This window comes from Emydura macquarii, unplaced genomic scaffold, assembly GCF_026122565.2.
Source record: "Emydura macquarii macquarii isolate MOO-44397 ecotype Brisbane River unplaced genomic scaffold, CSIRO-AGI_Emac_v2 contig_3530, whole genome shotgun sequence".
NCBI lineage: Eukaryota > Metazoa > Chordata > Testudines > Chelidae > Emydura > Emydura macquarii.
The window spans coordinates 6,721,321-6,742,389 of NW_027133667.1; the positions used below are offsets into that span (position 1 = coordinate 6,721,321).

General features: G+C 39.8%; 1 long non-coding RNA gene across 1 annotated transcript; it reads left to right on the plus strand.

Moving 5' to 3' along the window:
• The first annotated feature begins 267 nt into the window (after positions 1-267).
• LOC137145475 (uncharacterized) lies at positions 268-19,041 on the plus strand. The gene is made up of 3 exons (XR_010917667.1): positions 268-757; positions 15,374-15,604; positions 18,884-19,041. It is a non-coding gene; the product is annotated as an uncharacterized lncRNA (long non-coding RNA).
• Positions 19,042-21,069: the final 2,028 nt, after the last annotated feature.

A 21,069-nucleotide genomic window follows, 5' to 3' on the forward strand; every position in this document is an offset into this window, starting at 1 on the left:
TATGGGGAAGTACTACAGGAAGTTCCTTATCTGTAACAAAAAAGGCAAACCTACACTACAGGTAATTATAGCAGCCACCAGATCAACAGCAACCACTAGTGAGATCCTTGAACTTCTGTGCTAGGTTCCCACTGATTTTTTATTGTAATGCTGCTTCCTGCAGTGAAGAATTTTTATTGTACTTTTGGGGGAGCATTTATTCTTGTTTTCTGATGCTGAACTCAATACGTTTTTATTATCTGAATATTCAGAATCAGTGTGAGACTATCTAAATAACATTTTGTGGACAAATCAGACACTATGCACCCTGCTGGCCTGTCCCATGTGAAAAGCTGCAAGATGGACCCAAACTAATGTGTGATGGACCTGCTCAGAATCTGGCCTAGCAGCCAATCCAGGCCAATATCTGTCTCTGAAAAGACCTTGGTGTTCTACCTGCAAAATGCCACAGAGGCTGATGGAGTTGGACACTGAAGCCACTGCCAAGCAGTGCAATGATAAGAAAAAGGGGCTGAAGTGCAGTTCAGAAAGGCCCAGGATAATAACCAGAGTTTGGGGGCCAACAGATTCAGCTGCCCTTCTTTGAGGAGCTACATCTGATCCTCAAGAACAGGCCATTCAGCAAGTTTGCCATGCATGTGAAAGCTAGCCAAGAGCCCAACAAGGCCATATGTGAAAAGGACCCTAAAGATCAGGAGATGACTTACCTGAAGTCCAAGGACTGGATGACAGAAGAGTTGAGGAGCCATTTTGCCAGGTACAAAGCTGTACTTTTTATTATATTTTCCTATTGTTTAACCATCTTCTTAGAAGATACGGTGGTGGTTAATTGAATTCCATTGCCACTGTTATTACTTATTGTAAAGGCAGACATTATAGCTCCAATACTCCTGAAAGTCACCTGATTGCAGATGGCCTTACAATTTCTTAAACAGAATACATGTATGCGGGCAGTTGCATGTTGGAGAAATGCTTGGTGTTAATTTTGGTACAGTTCTTTCTAGAAGTTGTTTCACATCACTGGTAAAGTCTGTTCTCTACTTAGTCTCTCTCTGACTGAATAATTTCTGAGGTGTAGATTCTGCCTACATAATATTCCACACAAACCAAGTAAAAACACTTCATTGGGTCAAAACAATAGAATCGCCCATGATGGTAGAAATTCTCTGGTTTCTGGAAGTGAGTAAACAGTATTAAAATGTACTGTACACTACATTGGTGCCACCTATAATAACTAGTCAGTGTGACAGCCCTCCTCCCACTGGCGAGTAAATATGTAATGTAGGTAGGTCCAAGCAGCAGATTGGAGAAAAAGTGATCTTGGGTATCAGAATAGTTAATCTTTCAGCCGTCCACTCCTCTAGCTCCTGACAAGTTTAAGAAGCAAAAAATCTTTTCCAAGTCTCATTGAAACTCACAAGACTCTTTGACTGACTGCAACAGTGTCGGTTTTGATCATCAAATTAAAATGTCTTGTTCCAAATTTCCAAGAGACTTTAACATAACAGTGAGTGACTAATAGTACCAGCTAAATGTCTAGATTCAAACCTCCCAGGTAGCCCTTCTAAAATAGGCCCAACCAAAATACCAGATCCAAATACCCTCTAACTTTGGAAGTGTTCAGATCTGGATTCAAGCTTTTGGCTTAGGCCCAACTATCATTATAAGGTTAAAAATAAACTATATTTGTTCACAATAAGAATGACTGATGATACCAAATTCTGCTCTCACCAACAGCGTACACTGACCTTACACCAGAGTAACAGAGTTCTGAGTTTGTCAGTGTTACAACAACAGCATGTTGCGTTTTCCCCAGTTCTGTTAATTTCTTCTTGTCTTTTTTGATTTTCTCCCCGCTAGCTGGAGAGGGAAACATTTTACGTGCTTCTCACTGACACCTTTGTTACACTCCTAGCTCTTTAACTGGCCACTTGCCCTTCCTTAAGGGACACTGGAGTCAACTGCTACTGCTTCAGGAAGGGACCAGAAAGTGTGAGACAGAAGACTAGAAAATTAAAGTGGCATGTAACATTTACAACTTGCTCCCTCAGTACAGAATCCCTCCTAGTTATAGCGATATGTCAGCAACTGATAGAAAAGGCCAAGTGAGTGTTGTTCAGAGAATTCAGGAAGGGGGATGTGAAGTAACAGTGGGAGGTCATGCTCAGAAATGACCTCAACAACCTTGCTTAAACTAAACTAAACTGATCTTGAGTCTGTGTTTCATCCAAGTATGAAACTGAACCCTTGTCACACGTTGTTTCAGATAGTAAGAGCCCTCACAGAGAGATTTAGGAGATTAAGTGCTGTAAAAAGAAATCTGCTCTAATTCTAGTCTTGTGGTACTGGTGTCTTGTTTTTGAAGATTCCCACCACCACCATATTCTAGCCAAATGAATGTTCTATGGGGATGGCTGTGTTCACAGAAGCCCAAGACAAACCAAACCCTGTCAAACTTAAAATAACGATACACCAAACATCACTCCACTTAACTCAGCAGTGTGTGCCAGGCATAGAAAGTTTCAAAAAGAGTACAAGAACTATTTGGAGAGAGCTTGTTGGTTTTTAAAAGTTCAGCTGCAGTTGAATTACAAGATTGTATAAATGAAGTTTTCTGGTTATTTTGATTCTTAAAGTAGCTCAATCCATGACGCATCATATACCCCTGTGCGTGCATGTACACGCTCTTCAAACGCTAAATCTCCTGGCTGGCCTGATAGCTTGGCATTAGCACAGTTTCTCACATATTATGATTAATGGCTCCCTCTTCCTCAGAAACCAAATATATAATAGGCTGAGACACTGAGCTGGCCTCTCCCAACTGATCCAGACCCCTCCCTTCTAGACATAAAACACCAATATACCAGTTTAAACCATGCATCACTGGTTCAATGAGCATGATATCCGTTGGACAAAGGCATTAGGATTCTCAGTCTCATATCTGAACCCAGGTCTCCAGCATGGCAGCACAACAAACTGCCTCTGTGCGGTACGGAGAGTCCATATGTCAGTTAATATAATTCCTTGATTTATTGATACTAATACCAGTCTTAACATCTAATTAAACAAGTTTCGTTTTTTAAAAAAAGAAGAAACAGTGGGCCTCTTATATTTAAGTCAATGTCACTGTTCATGTGAGTAAAGTTATACAGGTGCATAAGTGTTTGCAGGATCAGGGGCCAAGTATACAGAGGATATGCTTATAAAAATATCCTTTTTCACCCTGGAGCCTCTCTATAGATTTAATTTAATTTTGTTTGTGTTTTGAAACCTATTCCTTTAAATGAGCAATGTTCCTCTTAGTTCCTTTTCCAGTAAAACAAAAAAGCTTTCAGTGTTATATGAGGACATGCTCTGTTAAGTGACTCAGCCAGCTTACACTTCACTGGATTTGCTATCTAGCAGCTTGCTTCTCTGTGTTCAGTTTTGCTGTCAGCTTTATCTATGCTAGAGGATTTTCAGTGGTTCTGATGAATGGGTGTTAGCAATGTTAGGACGCCTACTGTAAGACAAGGTTTTGGCCGCTAGTGTGGTTCTCAGCACCATGTTGATTAGCCTGGCCCCTGCAGAGTTTCAAGACGTGCATTGAAACTGTGTCTATACTAGGGCTTCCAACATTACTAACGCTCATTCAGTTTAACCAACATTGGCACCACTGGAAATGCTAATAACACTTCCTAGAACAGACACGGCTTCTGTAAGCCAGACCACACCCACACACAGAACAAGCCATGACTAGTGGCTAAAGCAATGAGAATCTTTGAGGATCCCCTAATGAAATTCCTCCTCATTCATTCTGCCAGGGTTGCCCTCCACTAGCCCTGGGGCTCATCCCCAAAGTTGTAGGGTCCCCCGGTTACTACAGGTGGCTAAAGCCATGGGCATGGAGGTCCTGTGCCTCCAGACCAGCTCTTTGCCCCCAGTTGGCCTACGGATTCCTGCACGTTCTGTTGCAATGGAATCGCACTACCAGGAGCTCCTTCTTTCCAATAGCTGCACCTGGGATGCCATAAAGGGGGATTTCCACTACCAAGAAGCTAGGTTGTGTTACCTTTTCCGGGTAATCTCTGTTAGACTAGATGGGGGTCATGTACTTCCTCCCATCCTCACCCTCAGCTGATGAGGAGTCACCCATTCCCTGCCTCACCCTTTTGAATCCTCAAGGGGTAGGTTCTGCTGGGTTCCTGAAAAGATGGATGTTGCATTAGAGATGCTGGTCCCACTCTTTTGCCCGGGGTGGGGGGAAGATCCACATGCAGACTGTGGGGATGTGCTCTGGTCCCTGTGTAAACAGGATGGTCACAAACATAAGTGGTGGACAGAGTAGAAGAGCCACTAATGTACATACAACTTGCTTTTTATTTGATAAAGCCTAGGAATGGTCAGCCAAATAGATCAATTCCAAAAGGCTAAGGTCTTAATTTGCTAGTGTTGTGTTCTCTGTTCATAAATGTTTCCATCGTGCCACTAACGTTCAGGTGATGGCAATGAACAAGGACATTTTAAATACTGCCACCTATGAAATAAAGACGACAAAGGGTTGGATTGACACAAATGGTCATTAGCCTTTTTTTTCAACTCTAATATAAATATCCTGTTCCAGAGGGGTAGCCGTGTTAGTCTGTATACAGCAAAAACAACGAGAGTTCTGTGGCACTTTAAAGACTAACAAATGTAATATTTGCAGGCATAAGCTTTCGAGAGACTTCAGCTCTCTTCTTCAGATGCAGTAATACAGAAAATAGGTAACACAGAGGCATCCTGGATATCTATAAGAAAGCTTATGCCTGCAAATAGTAAATTTGTTAGTCTTTAAAGTGCCACAGAACTCTCATTATAAATATCCTGATATCTTTTGGAGCCCAAAATATGTCTCTCTCTCTGTAAATGACACAGGTGCTGGTGATCTTTGTGATAAATTGCATTTATCTTGCATCTTTGACTATCTCAGCTGCCCTTTGCACATTAATCCATCTCCACCAGGATTACTTGTAACATTCCAAACTCCTGAAGAGCTTTGCCTTCAAAAAAGCAACAAAACTGCCAGATAAACTTCCCACACATTATACTGATTTAAGACACAGGATTGGGCAATATTCAGTTCTGTAATAGTGACACAGTTAAGTGACACCCTTTGGGGCTAGGCATAGGAACTTTATACCCTGGAAAAAGAAGATTCACAATTTTACAGTGGGTCAGAGAGCACTTGCTTCTGGCTTGACAGGTTCTAAGATATCGTATCTTAAAATCATAACATTGTTATATATAGAACAGCTCCTTTTAGGTTCCTACAATGTTATTTTTCCCTATACAGTTGCAGCAAAGATATTGGCAGTCCTGTTTACAGACAGTGATACAAAAAAAGAATACTAAGGGCTAATCTACACTACAAAGGCTTCTCCAGATTAGCTATACTGGCAAAATCCCCTAGTAAAGACGCAGCATATGTTGACAAGAGTTCTTTTGTTGGTATAATGAAACCACTTCCAGGAACAACATCAGCTATACTGGAAAAAGGAATCTCTTGCCAATATAAGCTGTATTTACATGGTGTTTTGCTGGCAAAACTTTGTAGTATAGACCTGGTCAAAGACATTTTTTATAAAACTGTCCATTTCTGAAATAATTTCTCTGATACATATGCACAGGTAGTTAGTTAATATATAACAGGGCAGTGTTGAACAAAGGTTTTATTGACATTGATTTGGGATGACCAACACAATGTAGCTGTGACTTTTGCCATCCAGGAATAATGAGGACTTCATACACTCAGGCCAATTATAAAGCCAATTATAAACTTCTACAGTACATCATCATATATCCTGTGGCGTGTGTGTGTGTGTACATATTCACATGATATATGATGATGTGCTGTAGAAATGTATATAGTAGGAATGTGATAGGTAAGGGTGCTGCAGTGTGGAAAGGGTTTACAGGTCCTTGTGCATGGCTGTATAAGACAGAACATAAAAGGGAAGGGAAAACTGAGTCAAAGGGAAAAGCTTCTGGGAATAATTTCCCAGTTTTATTCCACTGATGTTCCTTGAAAAGGCCTTAAAGACTAACGCCTGAAACTTTATTGCTCACTAGCTTATAATTTTTTTGTGGTGATAACTTGAAGCCAAAGGTTTTATGCAAGCATGTATGTTCCCCATGGCAGACACGTGGCTCCCAGGATCAGGGAAGTTAAGACTGCCCCTGAAGACTAAGTGCTGCCCTAAATGTCCCAGGAGGACAGGCCAGTGGGAAGTAGCACAGCTGCTCTACTCCACCACATAAAATTTTTTTTTCTAGAGATGAAAGAAAGTATTTAATGCTGGAGTTATAAGGAAAGAAACAAGAGAAAGCAAGAATATACCCAACTGTCCACCAAGTAAATGTTGATAGATTTATTTTCATTGATTTCCTACCACCTCTTCTGAGGTATCCCTGGTGCAGTGATGCTTTTATTAGCAGTATCATTGCTTGATTTTAATGTTTGGGTTTTTACTATAGCATAAACATAGCCCCTAGGAGCCACCTAGTGTTTTTAGGTTTAAATTGATACGTAAAGAAGTCTCCAAAAGTACTATCAGAATAATAAAATTAAAATGAATGTATTAATGGGCCTTTTTAGTCAATCTAGTATAATCATCATTCTCAAATCATGTTTCCATTCAGAAAAGCCTTACCTGAACTGAACAGGTGAGTTAGAAAGACGGGTTTCTCTGTCTTTGGTAGATTATGTCATCTGTCCTGGAGTCTTCTCTTCTCTCATAGAAATATTTCTGAAAGACCTGGGATGAAATCCTGGCCCTGTTGAAGTCAATGGCAAACACTCTATGGACTTCAGTAGGACCAGGATTTCACCCATTTGTTTGGTGGGAGGGGTTGGTTTGCCTTTGTGCTGTGCTGACTGAACAAGAGGGAAATGTCGCCTCTACTTACCTAGCTTCCTGCACTTCGTTTCCTAATGAACCAAATCTCTTCTATAAAAATATTCCTTTTCAAACAGTGGGCTAGAGTGTGCATAACCCTGCCTGAGCGGGAACACTGCAGCCCCTTTTGGGTGCCTGCATATAGGTTAGAATGATGCAGTTTTGGTCTTTGCAAACATTTTTTCCTGGAAGTAGGAGATAAATTGATGAATTGTCCATTCGCAGGAATTCCATGGTATAGAAAGATTTGATAACACGGTACTTGTATTTTTAATTAATTAAGCTGTCTTTTTGTACCCTTATGAAATCCATTCCAGACACAGATCACACATGCCATTAATAGACCCATATTAAAGACGGTATGTGTGTAAAGTGGGAAGGTGTGAACTTTATTTTAATATTGCCTCTTGCCCTGTGCCCCTGATTCAGTAAAGCACTAAAGCATGTGCTTGACTTTAAGTATATAAATAATCCTATTGAACTTCACTGGGTTACTCATGCTTAGAATTAAGCACATGCTGAACTGCGTCAGTTAATAGGGTCCTATATTAGGAACAAGCCTTCCTCCCCACTGTCAAAACTGAGGCCTTGTCTACATCTAAAACTTAGGAAGCTTTAGTTACATTTCTAAGGGCTGTGAAAAATTTTGCAGCCCATGTGATGTTGTTAGGTCAACCTAATCCCCACTGTAGATGCAGCTAGGTCGTCAGAAGAATTCTTCCATTGACTTAAGCTACCACCTCTCGGAGAATTGGATTACCTAAAGCCATGGAAAAACCCTTCCATTGATGTAGGAAGTAGCTACGCTACAGCTGCAGTGAATCGTGGCAGTACCATTGTAGCTGCTGTCTTGTAGACATACCCCGAATAGCTGGCCTTGGCGCAAGAGGATTCTGTGAGGGTGAGAAGGGAAATTTTCCTCCCATGCCTAAATCATGAGACCACTGTTGCAGCTCAGAGGCAGTTACAGCCCTTGCTGTTGTTGCAGTATCATTTTATAGGGAGTAGTGGCTGGAGGATAGTAGCTTCATCTTCCCCCTCTCCCCACCAGACCTCATTGCCCTGCCTCATTGTGTTGGTATGTGAAGAAAGCTACCAGATGCGAGGCAGCGCAAGAGTACAGATCCCACACATGGCCTACCTAAATCCTCCCACCACCCTTTCACACTCAGCACAGTAAAACTGGACGACTTTACCCGTTGACAGTGCCTACCATGGGTGCAAAGGATGTGCGCACTAGTAAATAATTTAACTGCAGCCTCCAACTGTGAATGAGCCTAGAGAAAAAAATAGATATTTTTTTAATCTAAGAATGACTGGGAGGAGTTTCTGGATCTCTCACACACACCAGAAAAATACAATAAAAGGCATCTTTGTGATTTTTGTAGCAAAACTGAACACTTTAAAGTAGTGCGGCAGTTTTATTTTTTTATAATTTCCTTTTAGTGTCTGATTAGAGGTCAATGTATTCTTTAAATTTTACGTTACCCTCATCCACCACTTCCTTGTTTGGCTTCTGGATAGCGTATTATCATGTGTAAATAAGAGGTTCTTTTTTCTGAACGGCAGAAGCATTTACAATTATATTTTGAGACTTATCAGTTTGCCAGTGTTTGAGCCACTTAATAGGTGCCATGCTGATTTTTGTATTGTTCTAGCTTCTTAATCAAAATGTTGTGCAATAGCATGTCAAAATGTCCTACAAAAATCTAAGTATATTACAACACAATATTACCTTTATCAACCAAACTACTGTAACCTAATCAAAAATAGATCTTGTCAAACTAGCTTGATATCTATTTTTCATAAATCATGTTGATTGGCATCAATTATATTATCCTCCTTTAATTCTTTATTAAACGAGTCCTGTATCACCGGTGACCTTATTTTGCCTGAGATTGACATCAGGCTAACGAGTCTATAATAGCTCTTGCATTTACCCTTTTAAAATATTTGTACAACATTAACTTTCTTCCAGTCTTCTGGAACTTCCCCAATGTTTCAAGACTCATTAAAAATCAACATTAATAATACAATGAGCTCCTCATATTGCTCCTTTAAAACTCTGGGATTCAAGTTTTCTGGATCTGCTGATTTTAAAAAGGTAGATTTTAGTAGCGGCTGTTCAACATCCCCTTTAGTAACTTTGTATTTTGAAATTTTTTTCCCCTTGTAGTTCGTGTTTTTAATCTACTACACTGTACTTAGAGCTATAGAAATGTATCTTTTAAAGTCAAGTAAATAAACTGAATAAACAAATAAAGCATCTGGACATCTTAGGAACATAGGATCTGTCACACTGGATCCGGTCAATGGTCCATTTAGCCCAGTATCCTGTCTCCAGCACTGAGTAGTACCAGCTGTTTCAGACGAAGGTGAAAAGACCTGGCAGTAAGAAAATGTGGGGTAACCTGCTCTTGGGAAATTTCCTCCTAAACCCCATTACAGAATGGTTTGTGCCTTTAAAGCAGAGAATTTATATCCCTTCCAAAACACTTTTGTTTGTTTGTTTGTTTGCTTGTTTGTTTTTGTTTTTAATCCTTGCTCTTCTAAATAGGTTCTATGACAGATACGGCAATTTCCTGCAATATCCTTGAAAAACCTTATTGAATTAAGGTAAAGTATCTTTGGGATCAATTGCATTAAGTGTAAAGAGATTGTATGTAGTCTCTCTAGGGGGAGATGTGATGTGAACCCTGGGAAATGTTATACATTTCAAAGGACTGTATTGAACAGTGTACCAGACAAGAAAGGACTTTTGAGACAAACAGTATCACGTGGTTTGCTTTATGAACATGGGGGCAAGGTGAATGCAAATTTCCCACCTCCAGTTATGTGAAAACCCAACCTTTCAAAGCTACACCCTGGGGGAATCTTAAATTCCTGGAATCTTAAATTCAAAGGCCCATGCTGTGTTAAGGAAAGACTGCACTATTCATGGTGATTCTGGGTCTGAGATGAGGCTTCGTGAACTTGTAACCACAGACAAACCCCTTGGTTTGAAGGCCTGACTTCTACCCAAGCGAGCCCTGGCTGGAACTGGGGGATGATCTTTGGTAAGTTTATTAGCACGCTTGTAGTTTCTTTTATTGATTTAATCTGTTTTCTCTGTAATGTTTTCACCTTCAGAATAAATATGTTTGCTTAGAAAGAGCTGTGTGGTAACTTTAAACAGCTGGCAATTACAGCTTTTCGTAGCCTTTTTAGAGAGTGCAAAGTGCAGCCCGGCTTTCTGGGAATATCAATGTAGGCAGGGAACTGTGCCACGTGGAAAACCCTGAATAGGAGGGAGAGAGATGCAGGTCTCTACCCAAGAGAGGTGTAACAGCTGAGGAGCCAGGTGCCTAGAGTGGGTTCCCTTGATGGACCACAGAGGGGGAATACAGGTGCAATTTCTCTGAACTGTAAGAATGGTAGTAAGAGGATCAAAAGGCATAGCCATGCTGCAATTACATTACCTGCAGTTAAACTGCAATTACAATCTTTAATATAAAATGTAAATTGTATTCTGGAGTTACTTGGGCCCTAATTCTATAAACCACTACACAAGTGAATAACTTTGTGTGTGAGTAGCCCATTGATTTCAGCTATTAATTACTGCTAATACCCAAAATATTGTTCTGTTATATAAAACATTTTATTGCCATTCTCTGCTATATACAGATGCTATTATATTATAGATTGTTATAGGTTCTTTGAATTTTAATATGCTTAGATTAAAGGGCACAACTAGTGGGCATCAATACGTTGTTTAACTTATGTGGCTACACTGTTTATACTAATCACTGCTTCTGATCCCTTGTATAATTGCCTTCTCTAATTTTTTAATTTAGAAACAAAATACACAGCCCTCTTAATAATGGTGTGTTCTTTTCACAAGTTGTTGAAACCTTTTTAAAAAACACCTACATTGCATATGAAGATAATCATGTTGCCAAGTAATTTGACTGCTAGATGTAGCTCACCCCATGAAACTTTTAATAACATAATTCATTTCAGCTGCAACCCAGACATTATTGGTTCTGCTTCAGTAATTATCTGTCATTCTTTTTCATTTTGAAAAGCATAATCTCTCAGAATTCATAATGATCTTTTTAAAATGCAACAGAATTTGTCCTTATTTGGGATGTAAATTGGGCCCTTAATTATTTCTATTCAGAGTAGACCCTGTTGCCATCTGCAATAAATCTGTTCCTTTTGGGAAAATTTGCAATAAGCACTGACTGATCCCCAGACTTAATCATGTTAATTCACCTTAGGGATGCTCACTGGCAATGTTATAAAATGAGTTAGTGGTTAATATAAGGTCCAACCCAGTTAATAGCAAACATAAGACTATAAAACAAACTACAAAGCTGAATACAATTTCCATCCATTAGCTATAAATATTACAAATTAGATTTGTAATTAGCACTAAAGTGAGAACAAAAGGAGGGCTGGGAAAGATATATTGAAACTCCAACAAGACATTTAGGAAGAAGGGGGAAAGTGATGTTGTTGAGTGAAAATGAAGGATAAAAGTCATGAAGACAGAATAACCAGAATGTATTTGGTACTAAATAGAGTTTGAAGTACAGATGACCTAATTAGGTTAATTTTGCTTTTGTAAAACCCTATCCACCAGGCTTGAAACCTGGAACAACAGTGGGTTTTTTCTTCACATCCCTCCAATAATCTAGGGAAATGGGAACACTTGGATAAATTATTCCTATTTGGGCTCATCTGTAGCCTAAAGTGCTTCATGTGAAATGAAAACTTGGTTAAATGGGGGGAAGGAGGAAATCCTTGTCCCAATCTATGAAATGTGCACTTAGATCTACCATATGATTTTAAGGAGTCATTGTGATCATGTGGTCCAGGGGTGGGCAATAATTTTTGCAAAGGGGCCACTCCACGAATCATAAGTTGTCATTGGCCTGGGCCGCTTCCGGTTACATGACCAGAAGTTCGGGAAGCAACCAGCAGAGAATCACTAAGGTGCCCGATGTTCCAGTTACCTTGGCAACTGGGGCATCAGACAGTTTAGTGATTCTCGTCCGGTCGCTTCCTGAACTTCCTGCTTCTGGTAGTGCTCCTATATAGTGGGCCAGCGAGCCAGACAGAAACATTAGACAGGCCGGATCCAGCCCGCGAGCTGTATTTTGCCCACCCCGATCTAGTCTGACCTCCTGTGTAACACAGGCCAGAGAATTTCTCCCAATGATTCCTGCATAAAGCCAAACAACTTGTAGTTGGACTAGGGCATATCCCTTAGACAGACCGCCAGTATCGTCAGTATAGTATCTGATACACTAAATAGATTGAGCTCTTTCAGTGTCACAGGCCAGCTTGACAAACTTCAACATAGCTATATTGGCAGGTTAGTCCCTAGTTTAGATGCAGCTATACCAGCAAAGCTTTGTTTTTTCCAACATAGCTTGTTTTGCTTGGTGAGGGAGGTGGTTCTACTATATTGGCACAAAGCACAGGTTTACCGGTACAGTTACATCCATATTAGGAGTGTTTTTCTGGCATAGTATAATCTATTCCTACACTGGTTCAGTGCGCCTGAGGTAGACATAGCCTTATTCTAAGGCATGTTTTCCAGGCCACAAATCATTCTGTTCTGAACCCTCTGAAATTAGGGCTAAGCATAATCCATTCCCGGGCCATGAAATATTCAACATTCCAGAGATTCTTTGATTCTCAAATTGTGAAGCCAAGATACCGATCCTGACATACAGTAGTTCCCCCCAAGGGAATAAAGAACATACATGCTTAGGTACAAAGAATCACAATGCAGTACTCTGGTTTTATCACTGGTTTAGGTTTTGAAGGAATTGTCTTAATTTTCTCTTTGTACTGGGTGAAATTTATTCCTGTTTAGAGGATGAGTACAAGTTGCACAATTTAAGCACTATATTGAGGGCTTAAATTGGATTTTAGGTCACTAATACGTGCTGAGTTGGCCCCGTGTTCAGAAATCTATTTCTCCTGTTAAGAACTTTATGGACTGGAACCTTCTGTATGAGCCAGTTATCTTGGAGGGTGATAAAATGTATTGAAGTTGAAGCTGATTAAACCAGTAATACAAATTACAGAGCATGGACAGTTATATAGGTAGGACCCAATTCTTATCTCATTACACCAGTGTAAATACAGAGTAAATCCACTGAAATCAATGGAGTTAAACTGATGTCAGACCAGAATTAAGTCCCCTGTTGACTGTGCAAAGCTGTAACCAAATTCTATGAATGCAAATTCACTTAGAATTCCATATTTGTAAAGAAAAGCAGCTTGTATTCTCCAGACTAGTACAATTAATATCAATTTGCAAGGTAAATACGGATTGATTCAGTTTTTACTGATAGCGCGCAGATAACCCAGGGTTTTGTGATATGAGCAAAGCCTTGTCACTGGAGGGTACAGTATTCAATTTTATTGTGATATTATCCTTCAGTCCTACTCGGTTTCGGCAGCACTGTACGTTTGAACTTTTGCTTTACTACGGCTATTCTGGACAAATATTTCTACCTAGAACCTCTTTTTCTTAAACTCAATTCTGAGGTCTTTGGATCTCAGGTGTATTTGGATTACATTCTAGAATTTCTCTGATCCAGTTGCCATCTAAAGATCCCTCAATAAATTCCTGGAGGCTGATCATAGCTAAAGAGAAAATTCCATATAACATTATTATTAAATCTCTTCAGCACTTCCCATTGCAGTATGTTAACAGTTTTATAGGTTGCATTTAGTATGCATAATCTAGTTGCATTTAATTCCCAGCACTTGATATGCTGTTCAGATTTAATTCCAAGAAAAAGTACAATACTTTTTAATCTTTGGAAATTTCTGCAAACAGAAGGGAAAAGGGAAATGTGTTTTTGTACAGTGCCTAGAATAATGGAGCCCTGATCTCTGTTAGATGCTCTAGGCACTACTGTGATACAAAGAATTTATAGTGTAATATTCCAAAAGTTAAGAAAACGGGGCAAAGATACTGCCTCGAGTATCAGCAATGAGTAAATTTACTGTAGAAGAAATAATCCTGCTGCTGAGTTGTTGGGTTTTTGTGTGTGCTACAAACCATTCTCGTCTTTGTCCAGTATGATAAACATCCAGTTGGTGCTTGCTTCTGCTGTCAGTAGGGCTAGCATCGTAAGACAGGCTACTAAGCTCATTTTGTATACAGCTGGCAGAGAACAGTTGTTGTTAATAACATGTGTTTTCTGCTTAAGAAAAAACAAAAACTCAATCTAGATGTAAAAATAACAAATGTTTTCAAAGCTGGCCCGCCCACCCACCCAGAAGCACAAACAAAAACACTTGCCCCAAATCCCCCTCCACATACCCCCAAACACCCAGGGATTTCACATCCACAAATGTTGGCACCCTGGGTACCAATCCTGAAAGCTGGCCCTGCTTGGCATCTTTTCTGATATTATTGATTTGAAATAGCAGAAGCAATCTGCTGCTAAGTTCTGGACTGATGCCAAATAGTTCCTTGTAATATAGCGGGCTCAGGATTTACTTTCTGTACCTCTACATGTGGGTCTGTTTAGACATTTTCTCCCAAGAAATAAATAGCACTGACTGTCTTTTTCATACATTGCATTTTCCTTCCTTAAGTTATTAAATCTAGTCTTGTAGTTCCAAGGATGGTGCATATTTGTTATGTGAATGGTACTGAAAAATAACTGAAGCAGGCATATTTTATTAACAACATTTCTCTCTGTAACTGACATGTTTGACTGTAAAATATGAGTATCATCTGAGTCACTTAAGTATTTAGACTGTTTCTGAAGGACATTCTTGACTCTTCAAGAAGGCACTGGGGTCTAATGGATTAAGCTATGAGGATTCTAGAGTGCTGCATCAGAACCCAAATTCTAACACTGGCTTTCTTTGTGACTTTGGGCATGACACTTGATCTCTTTGATTCTCCATCTGTAATGTGGAGATAATCATACTTACATACTAAATAATGGGCCAGATCACTCCATCTCAGGAAAAACCCAGGGAGGGAGTTTCTCTTGCAGAGCTTTCACCAGCTTATTCCGTGTGGGTACAGAGTGTTGCCTGGATTCCTCAAGGAATTTGTGGGTGCTGTAAGCGAAAACATCTGCTCATTATACTGTGGGAAATCAGGGGAGTTCCACAGGCCTGCTTTCTCCAGCCTGCCTCCAGGACCTCTGTCCTCTGGGTTTCAGGCTTCACTACCCCAGAACCTCCCTAGGGGAGCTCCACAGAGAAGATGACTGGGTATGGCCAGTTAAAAATTTGCCCTCAAAACTGGTTTTTTTTGCCTGCAACTGGGTTTTTGACTAAATGAAATGTAGAAAACTTCCATTTTTTTGCTGAAACAACAAAAAGTGAGCCAAAAAGCAAAGGGTGGGGTTTTTTTGTTTGTTTTGTTTTTTGTTTTGTTTTGTTTTTTGGATGAAAATTAAATTTTGTTTTCATTGATTTTTCTGCAGGGGGGGAACCCATTTCCAACCACCTCTGTGTCTGGGGCTGTCCTGCCTTGATAGTGTATTCTCCATGAGGCTGGTGGAGAAGCTGTGTGTGTGCAGCGCACTCATTCCCTCAGTCTCCCACTCCACTGTGTGCCTGGCCTGGTAGAGGACTCTTCATGGGAATGGGCTGACTCTTGTTCCACACCAAAAGGTCTGTCCTAATCATTGGGAAGTATGAATTCTTATGGAAAGGTAACTTTCTTTTTGTCAGAAAGGGGGGGGGAAGGAACGGGTGAAATATTTCACCCAGTTACAAGTATAATTTAGAATGAACCCCAATTTTGCCTTTTATCAGAAGAAAGTCATGCAGGTTGATAGTACATGCATCATCAGTCTGAAAGAGTAGCTAATATTCCCCACATGCAGACCCTAATAAACAAAGCACTTAAGCATCTGCTTCACTCCATCCCTTGCTTAATTGGATTTAAGCATGTATTTAAGTGCTTTGCTAATTTGGACCCTAACAAGTTTAAATATACCGGAGACAGCCCTTCATAATCTCCATTTCCAACAGAGTGATAGCTCCATCTTTGTCTCCTATAGCTTGAAGGAGCATTTTAGCTTCTCTTCTGGGCTTCCTGGTACCAGTGTGCTGATGGCTGTAACACACTAAAATCCACTATTCCATTCTAATGGAACATTTTGGAAGGAGTTAGATTATATTAGATCTGTTGGTTGTTTACCTTCTTTTAAAGGGTTTATGTATCCCAAAGGTTACTGGCATTTAAAGAAACTAATGAAAAATGCCCACATAAATGATGTGACATTTCAATAATCTGCTCTCAGATTTTCACCCCTATGGCTTTCTGTTTCAGCGAGACAGTTTAAATATTCCCTTTAATGATTATTTTGGATTAAGATATTCAATTGGAGATGAAGGTATGACCTTATAAAACATTATAGATATTTTGAGAACACTTCCCCACTTACAGGCATCTGATCTTATAGATACAGCATAGGGAGACAAGGTGGGTGAGGTAATATCTTGTATTGGATCAGCATCTGTTGGTGAAAGAGACAGCTTTCAAGCTACGTCAGATCTGGGGCACACATACACATGCGTGCGTATGTTTTGTGCCACCTATAGTTAAGGCTATGTTGAGACTTTCATTATAAATCCTTTCTTTCACTGTGTTTGTTGCGTTATAAAAGATTCTCTTTCTGAGCTCAGATTTTCCGTGGTGGGTTCCGCTCCAAGGAGAATATTTCTGGAAAGCTGAAGCAAAATTTTCTCAAACTATCTTTGAGTTATATGAGAGTGGGAGGGGGGAAGGGAATCCCACTGTAGGGGATTTTATATTAATCTTTAAAATGGCTGAATTTTACAATATGAAATGTTCAGGCTGGTTGGCCCACTGCTGAAGAGTAAGGCTGGGATTATCAAAGAATCCTAAGGGAGTTAGACACCTAACTCTCATATAAGTAGGAATCAGCTGCCTCACCATTAGGCCAGGTCAATACTACAGACCTACATCAGTATAACTACATTGCGCAAGGGTGTGAAAAATCTAGCTTCCACATGTAGACAGCACAATGTTGAACGGAGACTTTCTCCTGTTGACATAGAAACGTCTTCACTTAGGCACGACAGTGGTGCAGCTGCACCAAGTCAGTGTTTAAGTATAGACCTGCCCTCAGACTCCTTTGAAAATCCTAGATTTTCTTTCATTCTTTCTTTCATTAGTTACACAAAATGACTGAGTTGGAAGCATTTTATATGCTTGGTTTAATTCATGCATAGTCGTAATTTTATGCTAACATTGGGAATCCCCATACTCCCTGAAGAACTAAAGCCTGTCTCCAATACAGAGCCAGTATTGATGGGTTGTGCACTGAGAAAAGGAAAGGCAAAGGAGTGAAGAAGGAATCCTCCTCCAGACTGCAGTGGGGCATCTGAGCTGTTTCATAGCTGCTAAAGCAGCCCTATCTTTTTGCTCAGTCATCAATGCCATGCTGGAACATTGAATGGCACAGTCTGCACAGTCCAGACCTGTCCTTCAGAGAGTGCAACAGGTCTGGAGACAGCCTGCTCGGCATTTTCCACTAATTCACTCCAGCAGTGAAAATCTGTACAAAATGTTTTCAGGAGAGCAGGATGATAAACAGGAAAATTATTGTGTGAAAATTTACATTTCAAAGTTCCATTTTGCAAGGTTCCAAATGGACCCATTTCCTGATGTCTCAGAAAAATGTCCATTGCATTTTTTAACTGAATTTTTTTTTTTAATGTTTTGTTTATCAACACCCAATTTTCCTTACAATGATATGTTTTTGGCAAACTGAATACTGGGAGGACAACTTTGAAAAGTAGTTTAGTAAAACTTAATTTCACGAAAATTGAAAAAAGTTAACCGATAATATTTCTCAAAGGTTTTTTTTGGTAAAAGGGCCACTTTTCTATTTTAAAAAATGGTTTAAGAAATTTTCAATCACTTCTAATTTCCTTCACAGGCAGATTTCAATATAGAAACAGATTCACTATTGAATTCTTTATGCTTCCAGTTCAGCACTTGCAAGCGCAGTGGAAAAAAGGCTCCCTCCTGTGGAGCTTATGATCTCTGCAGCTTTTCTCCTGCAAAGCACATATGATTGACAGGAAAGAGTCTTCCTTTATTTTAAAGTTGCCCAAACTTTTGAGACAGCCCAGAGTTCAGGATGTGTGGATAAGAGGCCATAATCAAACAGCTCTGGATCTTGAAACCTTAGGATGAAATCTTGGCCCCACTAAAGTCAGTCAGTCTGTTGGTTTCACCCTTGGCTTTGGCGGGATGGCTTTAGGAGGCCTTGTCTAGGGATGACTATGTTCAGAAGTCCTGTGTTAAGGCCAGCTGTGTCTGAGAGGCTTTCGTGACAGGCAAGCTTGTTTAGAAGGTGTCAGTTCAAAACATTTGGTTTAAGGAAGCTGGGTTTGGGACATCTTCCTTAAGGAGAGCAGAATTCAGAAGGCATAAACAAACAGAAGTACTCTGTGTATCTAAAGAGATGGGAAAATTGCATCTTATTACAGCACTAGTACAACAACAGACATTGAATTAAGTTAACATTTACCAATTATTCTCACAGGAAGATAACTCAGGCTACCCGCTTAAAATACAAGATCATCTTTCATCCCTATATCAGCAATTCTTTGATAGATATCTAAAAATATGGGATGCACCCCCTCTTTCTCATTACTGACCAAAATATAAATCAGCATATTCTGAGGATAGTCCCACTATACACTCACAAAAAAGGGTTTTTTCCCCCTAAACTCAAGGAGTGTTATCCATCCACTAGGGCATTCATTGACAAATTTTCTGGAGGTGGGGAGAAAAGAAGTAAATTGTTAGTAAATGTGTTGATTTAATTTTGATAAGTTTACCATTTTATTTGAGACTTTCAAAGACTGTTCTTGATGTTTTTAAATGCATTTTGCATTTCTCTTTTTAATATATAATTGCTTCAATTGCAAGATCATTTCTTTAATTTCAGATGATCCATTTGGTGCTGTGCTTCACGCATTCCAAGGTCCCAGTGTGCTCCGGTGGTTGTGTGATGATCATAAAACTTAGTCAAAACAGTCATTCTGAAGCAGCATCCTGCAAATGTTTCATCTGCATTACAATACTGCCAGGATACTAATATATCCAAAGCTGGAGTTTATAGTAATAAATTACTTTCTCTTAGCAATTCGAAGTGGTGGTATAGCTATGTTGGTCCCAGGATATTAGAGGGACAAGGTGGATGAGGTAATATCTTTTATTAGACCAGCTTCCGTTGGTGAGAAAGACAAAGCTGAAAAAGAACTCTGTCTAGCTCGAAGGCTTGTCTCTTTCCCCAATAGAAGTTGGTCCAATAAAAGATACCTCACCCACCTTGCTTCTCTTAGCAAAGCAACACTGTACATCCACTAAACTTTTATGACCTTTTTCTACCTACAGGAATAGCAGCTCCTCCTGTGTAGTATATTCTCATTAGGAGAACAGACAAACCACTCTAGTAACTAAATTTACTCTGTAGGTCTGTACGCAGGAACATAGCTAACAGATAATGATAGAAAATGGATATTGGAGCTATAGAACTCTAAGCTAAGGGTTAGGTTAATCATTCCATTTAAATATAATAAACTGTACCTCCCTCCTGGAAGGTGATTATTTCCTTTCTTTTGCAGGCATGGCAGAATTAAATACTACAATCTGGCTGCATAAGAATAAATCAGACTATTGTGTCTATAGAAACAATAGGGACATTACAAGCGCCCTCAAGAAATAAAGATAAGGACAATTTGAAAAGCCACTGCCTTCAGCAGACTTACTTTACATTTACACCAGGGTGACAGTGTAGTGATGTGCCCAGTAATTCTTTAGAGTGCAATGCTGTTGTTTAATACATTAAATACGTTCATTTCCCCCAAACTGCAAAGAAATCTGCTCAAAAGAGACCATAGTCTGAGTGGTTGTGATGTACTCTGTGCCACCAGAAAACCCCCATTGGAGGCGTTCTGGAGGCAGCAGACAGTGGGGGAAGCTAACAAAGTAGGAGGAGGGAGGCAAGGCAGTGCAGAAGCCTCTGGCATCCAATGGATCATCCAACAGCATGGGTTCTGTGGTTCTATCAAGGGAATATTACGGAACCTCTGGCTGGTGGCTTTTTCCCAAGGAGGCGGGGGAGTGATCTGTCCTCAATCTGAAAATCTTGGTGTCACTTTCAACCACACTCATACCATGTAAAGCCATTTATCAGGCAGGATATAAGTGCTTTTTACAGTCATCGAATTTATGTAAGCGATGCTTGAAATAAATTCATGATAACCTCTCAACAGCCATACATGCCTTGAGATCACAGTACTCCATGAGCAGTGTCTAAATCCCCTAGGCTGGTTTTAAAATCTCAACTGTTGTGATTTAATCCGGTTTTGTTATATAGCACCCTGAGTTCTGCATTAGGTATCTACTCGCAGTACATAGAAATATTTAGCCAGGCAATCACTTTTCCCTTTCTTAGACCCTTCATTTGGGAACCCTTCTTAAAAATGTAACCCTTTCCTGGTCAGACACAAATCAACTTTTACACCTGTATAATTTGTATCTGTCTTCATTTCTTGCAGCTTGGAAATTATGTATATTTTCTATGATATCTCCAAGTTGTTTAGATGCTTTTAATGTCTATGTCAAACTTACACTTAACTGGCATGGACAGAAACCATTGACATTATTTTCCAGATCAAGCAATCAATGAAGCAATCAAGCAATATTTTTTAATTTATTTTTTAAAGCTGCAGTCATTTTTTGAGCGCCAGGTAGGATGGCCAGGTAGCAAGTGTCAAAAGTAGGGCAAGGGATAGGGGGTAATAGGCGCCTATATAAGACAAAGCCCCGAATATCGGGATTGTCCCTATAAAACCGGGACATCTGATCACCCTGGGGCCAGCATTAGCCATAACACATACACGTGTGTGTGCATACACACAGTGTTTGCACATGGAAAGCTTCTTCTATTTGAAAAGCTTCTACTGGCCTGAGAGAAATTCCTTTTTCTTAAAGGTTGTGATCCAATGCTATTGAAGTCAATGCGTCTATCCTTGGACGTCACTGGGTGCTATATCAGGCTCAAAGTGGGGAATGGTGATAGAATGGTAATATCTCCCAAATGAGACATTTTTAGGTGTATCCCCCTGT